Source organism: Tupaia chinensis, unplaced genomic scaffold (genome assembly GCF_000334495.1).
Source record: "Tupaia chinensis unplaced genomic scaffold, TupChi_1.0 Scaffold000377_2, whole genome shotgun sequence".
Taxonomy (NCBI): domain Eukaryota; kingdom Metazoa; phylum Chordata; class Mammalia; order Scandentia; family Tupaiidae; genus Tupaia; species Tupaia belangeri.
Genome location: NW_006159876.1, coordinates 2,127,027 through 2,133,977, shown reverse-complemented (window position 1 = coordinate 2,133,977; position 6,951 = coordinate 2,127,027). Strand labels below are relative to the sequence as shown.

At 48.5% G+C, this 6,951-nt stretch overlaps 1 long non-coding RNA gene across 2 annotated transcripts in view; it reads left to right on the top strand.

Annotated features, from left to right (window-relative positions):
- The window catches only part of LOC102473828 (uncharacterized), an 11,004-nt gene extending 10,432 nt beyond the window's left edge, over nt 1–572 (top strand). Inside the window, exon 3 of one of the 2 annotated variants that reach the window (XR_003550232.1) lies at nt 402–572. This is a non-coding gene — a long non-coding RNA (uncharacterized LOC102473828). Of the gene's footprint in view, nt 1–313 lie in introns of both variants that reach the window. The other variant, XR_003550233.1, reaches the window with a different exon arrangement.
- Nucleotides 573–6,951: the final 6,379 nt, after the last annotated feature.

The following is a 6,951-nucleotide window of genomic DNA, read 5'->3' as shown; positions in this document are numbered from 1 at the left end:
AAGGGAAAAAAAAGTCCTGGTATTCATGCGATCTCAATGTGGTGCTAGCCTTTAGATAATTAAAAAAGAAATCTTTGTTGAGATATACTCCACATATCCTCTAATTCACCCACTTAAAATTCAGCTGTGTTTAGCGTGTTCGGAATAGTGCAACCGTCACTGCGGCAAATTCTAGAACATTTTCATCATGTCAGGAAGAAACTCAGTACCCATGAGAAGTGACTCCCCAGAAACCCAGCACCCATGAGAAGTCACTCCCCCTCCAACCCCTCCCTGGCTTTGTGCCACTGTTTGTCCCTTTCTGTCTCTGAAGGGCGGCCTGTTCTGGACGTTTCACAGAAGTAAAAGCATACACCTGTATCTGTCGTGACTGTTTTTTTCCACCGGCTCCATGTTTCCAGGACCCCCGGGCCGTAACCTCGCTCAGGTCCTTGCTTCTTTCTGTCGAGGACAACTGCTGTCCTGGATGCCACTGCAACATTTCGAGAAGTTTCCCTGCAGTGAAAACGTCTTACTTTTAGAACTACAAGAACCCATTTGTTGAGGACCAGCAGGTGGCGTGGTGGTTAAAGTGCGGGACACTTCCACACGGCTGACTATGGTGGCCTGCTTTTTCATTTTGTCTCTGTCTCTCTGGCCAAATTAAAATAAGTGAATGAATAAATAAAATTAAATAAATAATTCTTAAAAAAAAATAAAAAGAACCGATTTGTTTATCTTCAAGCTAGCGTCCCTCCTTTTGGGTGAGTCAAATCACTTTGGAGGAGGACGGCTTTGTCGTGTTCTCCTAGCTTTCATTCTAGTCCCTAGAAGTCTGCGTTAGGGACAGGTGGCCCTCCCAGGGGACCGAGAGATGTGAAAGTGCGGGTATTCTGGTGTCCTGTGCCTGTCCTGAGAGGACGGACTGTCTTTCTCCTGTCACGTCCTACTGCCGGACTAGGCAGAAGCACCACCGGCCCCCTCAGGTCCGCAACTCACTCTCACGCCGCGGCCCCATTCTCTGCGGTCCGTACACTGGAGGGGCCAGACCCTGCTTTTACCCATTACTTTCTTTCTTTCAAATCTATTTTTTGGGTGTGTGGGGGGGAGGAGGACAGAGTCCTCTGTTGAATCTTGATTTCCTTTTTATTTTTTTAATTTAAAATAGTATTACTGGGGCCAGTCCACGGCCTGGTGGTTAAGGCAGCTGGATCCTACACAGCTAACTGTGCAATTTGAGTTCAAGACTCCACAGCTTGAAAAACACGTCAGGTGTGCACATGCCCAAATCCTGACAGAAGGGAGAAGTGCTGGAGGAGGGATCGCAGCGTGGGTGTACGCCCAAATCCTGAAAGAAGGGGGAAGTGCTGGAGTGCTGGAGGAGGGATCGCAGCGTGGGTGTGCCTCGTGGGGGGGCCCTACTCATTCTCCCGCTCACTGATGAACACACACATCTTTTGCAAATTTAAAATTTTTTATTAATTTTGGTTTTATTTTTAATTGAGACACCATTGTACGTATTTATTTGGTATAATGTGACATTTCAAAACATATACATTTTGTAATATAAAATTTTTTTTTTTTTGGAGAGGCTTTTGCTATAGGGCGCGTGTGCTCACCAGACAGACAAAGAGAGATCATTTTGTAGTATAAAATCTATTTTTTTTGGAAAGGCTTTTGCTATAGGGCGCGTGCGCTCACCAGACAGACAGAGAGAGACAGAGAGACAGAAAGCGAGAAATCACCCCCCAGGGGGGATGGCCACGCCACAATCCCTTCTCCTCCATTCTCCTCTCGGGATCTTGGGCATGCACGCACACGCGCCTGGCGTGAATTTTAAGCCACCGGGTCCGGGACGCGAACTGCAGTCGACTACGTAGGAGTCCAGTGTCATAGCCATTACGCTAACTGCTGGTCCCCTATAAAATCTATTTTTATTGATTTTTAACTGTTATGAAGTATAATTATTCATTTTTTTGGAATGTATTATTTTAAAATCATGGTCTAGTACACACAACAAAACTTACCATCTAAATCATTACATTTTTAAAAATTTCCAATGAGTGTGTGTGCATTAGCCAGTCAGAAAAAGAGTAAGAGTGAGAAAAAGAGAGAGAAAGCACCCTCCAGAGGGGTATAGTCCCAACATCCTGTGGGGATTTGGGGCACCTGCACACACATGCTCCTTATGTTTTTCAATTCACAGGGTCAGGACCCGAGCCACACGGCCATATGTGATCTGACTCCCTTGACCACTAGGCTGTAGGAACATCTCCAAAACCATTTTGGACATTCAGCTGGGGGACATTACACACGGTCCCTTGTTCTGCTCCTGTGGCCACACTGTATCTCTAGAACTCTTTTCATCTTGCCAGACTGAAACTTTGTACCCAGGAAACACTAATTCCCCTTCCCCTCTCCTCCAGGCCCTAGAACCACCACCCTGCTTTCTGTCTCTCGGAGTGGGAGCCTTTGCGGTATCTTCTACAGGCGGAATCAGACATCTGTCTTTGCGTGACGGACGTTTTTCACTTACAGTGCTTTGCAGGTTCATCCACGTGGTAGCATATGACAGGATTCCATTCCCTTCTAAGGCTGAGTGATGTTCCCTGATATACTTAAGCCACATTTTGTTGCACTTAACCACACTTTGGTTGCTTCCACCTTCTGGTTACTGGGAATAACGCAGCTATGAACACAGTCGTACAAATATCTGTTCAAGCGCTTGCTTTTCATTAATTTAGGTGTGTACGTCTAAAACATTTGTTTCCCTTTTATTCATGAGATAACGTGGGCATTCATACATGAGAGAGAGAGAAGTTACCAAGCATCTCCACAAGGTTTGGTGCGCCCCGACCCCTCTCCCCCACCATCCAGCCCTCAGGGCTCGGGCACTCTCACGTCTCCTGAGCAGCACTTGCTACTGCACCACGGACTTGGCCCTCTACGATTTTTAATGTAAAAATAGCACACCGATATAGTAAAAACAATTTAAAGGCGTACGGTCTCGCCGTCTTTATAGAACTCTTTTTACAGCAGTGTGTCCTCTTTGGTTGCTACTCATACACATGTGGGTTTTTAAAAAAAGTATTTATTTATTCAAAGATGGGGGAGCAGGCACGCCTAATGGGGTCTTCAGGCCATGACCTTCCCCCGCCTCTGCCAGTCCAGCTCCGAGTGCACTCGGAGGCCCGAGTGCACTCAGTGTGAGCAGGGAGGCTCTGGGCCCCAAACCTAGGAACCTCCCATGCGGGTCCAATTACGAACCAATGATTTCCCAACTAGCTGTTAGGTCTGCATTACAAACCAAACCTTGGACAGAGGAAGGTCCTGGGTCTGGGCTCAGGCTGTGTTTGCGAGTCATTATCCTAGAAAATAGGAAAGGGAAAACAGAGTGACCTGTGTACACATGCGCACACACACACACACGATGTACGCAGAGATGAAATGCACGAATGGGGGAGGAGACTCACTCCACACGTACCCACTTCACTTAGACACGTGGGGCTGGGCTCTGTGAGGGAATGAGAGCCTAGCCAGGCAGACCTCAGAGGTGCCCGACACGCACACGCTGTGTATACAGTTACCAACACACCAGGACACGCACACGGTGACACTAAAGACACACGCAGCCATACTCCTCCTAGGCTCCCATCCTGGCCTCTGACTCCTGGACCTGCAGTTTCCGAAGGCTGGGAAGGGACCTCTGCGAGACAGTTTGCAGTAACTCCAGGAACCTCGCCCTGGGCTCTGGCTCCTGCCTCAGGCCTGTACTGCCCTCCCACTGCAGCCTGGCCCCGCGCTGGGGTCTGTGTCCACGCCAGTCCAATCCCCTTCCCTCATCTCCTCGAGTCAGACTTGGTCCATCTTAACACCTCCCTTGAGCGGATGGCAGGTGGCGTGGTGGGTAAGGCATTGGACTCTCACACGGCTGACCGCAGTTTGAGCCCTGGACCTCGATATCTCCCTTCCCCTCGCTCTCACTCTCTGATCAAAATAAATAATAATAATAAGTAAAATCTCAAAATAATTCATAAAAAAACACCTTCCTTAGACAGTGTCTGTGCCAGCTCCTGTCACAGTCCCATTCTCTCAGGGACCTCTGTAGTCAACACTAGGAGCCCTGTGGTGGGCCTGGGGGACAGGAGGGCCCACACCGGGCCAGCAGTCCACGGCCAGCCCAGTTTTGGCCGATGGCAGCTGAACGTGCACATCTCTGGTGAAGCAGCAACAGCCACCACCCCGTGGAGACTGGGAGGATGTTAACACGACAGCCCTAGAGCCCCAGAGCCTGGTACGGAGCAGGCCCTGATGGCCTCAGTCCCCTGCCTGCACTCCCTCGGCTATGCAAGAGGGGCCACGCCTCAGCCTGCATGTCCCCAGGGGATGCTGTGACCCAGGCATTTTAAACAGTTGGGACTGGGCTCTCCCAGTGTGAGACTTCCCGGTCACTGATCTGAGTGGTGCTGGGAGTCCAGGCTCCAGAGCAAACTCCAGATCGGGGCTTGGGTTGGCCGCACTCCCAGAGCACAGCCTGTGGGTCACTATAGGTCAAGGTCGCATTTCCTTATCTTCCCTCTTAGCCTCACCTGCCATTCCTGTGCGTCTTGACCACCTATTCTACCGTTCAACAGGCATCTCTTCTGTTCTCTTTTGAAAAAAAAAAAATTGCTACAGGGCATGCACATTTGCTGGGGGTTAGGGAGGGGAGTGAGAAATACCCCAGAGGGGATGGCTGAGCTGCAATCTATTCTCCTCTTGGGGTTTTGGGCACACACGAGCATGCACGTGCCTGGTGTGTTTTTCAAGCCTCAGGGGCCAGGATTCAAACTTCACAGCTGGCTATGTGGGATCCAGCTGTCTTAACCTCCTGGCCACCTAGCTGACCCAAACACATATCTTTTCATTCATGTTTTATAATTGTCAGAGGGCATAGGCATGTACTAGAGAGAGAGACAGAGAGACAGAGAGACAGAGAGAGCGAGCACTCCCTTGACGGGGTGTCATCATGCCATAATTCTCTTTTCTCTATCCCTCCATCCCATCAGGATCCTGGGCAGGCATGCACATGCACATGCACCTGGCTTGCAAGAGCTGGGACTCAAGTCTTGGTTGGACACGTGCGGCTGGCCCTTAGTCTTTTGCTCCTTTTTTTAATGGTAAGTTATACCATTTCAACCATTGTAAGTGTACAATTCTGCAGCATTGAATACATTCACATAGTTTTTACCACCATCTGTCTCCAAACTGTTTTCATCTTCCCACCTGAAATTGCATACCCATTGAAAAGTGCCTCATTCCCTTTCCCTCAGTTCCTGGCAACCAACATCCTACTTTCTGAGTTTGACGACTCTAGGTACCTCTTCAAGTGGAATCAGTGCAATGCGATCAATTCCATATTTGTCCTCTCGTGCCTGGCTAATCTCACTTAGCATAATGTTCTCGAGGTACTTCCCTGGTGTAGCCCGAGTGAGCACGCATTCCTTGTAAAGCTGACTACGATTCTGTTATGTCAATATCACGGTTTGCTCATCCATTCATTTGCTGATGGACATGTGAGTTGCTCCCACCTCCTGGCTGTTGTGAATGACGCTACTGTGAACATGGGTGCCCACACACTTAATGCTGTTCCTTTTGGGCAAATCCCCAAGGTAGACTTGCTGGATCGTGTGGTAATTCCATGTTATGTTTTTTGAGAACCCACCATACCATCATCCATAGGGACGGCACCATTTTCTCTTTCTACCAGCAATGTGCAGGGGTTCTCATTTCTTCACATCCTTTCCAACACCCTAAAAAAATAGCCATTTTGGGACCAGCAGATGGCGTAGTAGTATGTGGTAGTTGCTGGACTACCACGTATTCAACTGTGGTTTGAGTCCCAGACCCAGTGGCTTAAACCTCACACCGGGTGTGTGAGTGCATGCCCAAAATCCCGAGAGGAGAGTGGAGGAGAAGGGATTGCGGCGTGGCCATCCCCCCCTGGGGGGTGATTTCTCACTTTCTGTCTCTCTGGCGAGTGCACATACCCTATAACAAAAATCTCTCTAAAATAAATAAATAAATAAATAAATAAATAGCCGGGTGATGGGTATGAAGTGGTCCAATGTGTATATTTTGTTTCAGTGACTTCTTTCCAAATGTATAGTTGTTTTGTTAATTTTTACATAAGTAGCATCGTGCTATTCTTCTCACTCCGTATCTTACTGTTTCATTTGGGACTGTTTTTAAGATACCTTCATTAGTGGGGCCAGCAAGTGGTGTGGTGGTTAGGGTGCTAGATTCTCACATGGTTGCCTGCAGTTTGAGTCCTGGACCCAGCGGCTTGAAAATCACACTGGGTGCCGGTGCATATGTGCCCAAAATCCCAAGGGGAGAATGGAGGAGAAGGCATTGTAATGTGGCCATCCTGTCTCCCCAGGGGTGCTTTCTCACTTTCTCTCTCTGTCTCTCTCTTTTTCTCTCCTCTCCTGTGAGTGCACGTGCCCTATGGCAAAAATCTCAAAAAAGAAAGATACATCCATTTGTTTTGTGCAATTCTAACACTGCGGGGTGCCCTGTGGTGTGTGTTGGCCACATCCTGGTACAGTTGATCCTTGAAGGGCACAGGTTTGAACTCTGTGGGCCCATGAATACATGGACTTTTAAAAATAAATACTGGGCCAAACAGCAGTGTGGTGGTTAAGGCAGCTGGATTCTACATGACCAGTTCAAGTCCCAGACTTGATAGCTTGAGAAATAAGCCAAGTGTGTGTGTATACGTGCCCAAATCCCAAGAGGAGAATGGTGGAGATGGGACTACAGAGTGGCCATCCCCCCAGGGGAGGGAGATCTGACTTTCTGTCCCTCTCTTTCTCTCTCCGTTTCTCTGTCTCTCTCCAGAGGCAACGTGTATCCTACAGAAAAACATTTTAAAATGCTATAAACAGGGGCCAGCAGATGGTATAATGGTTATGTCGCTGGACTCCCACA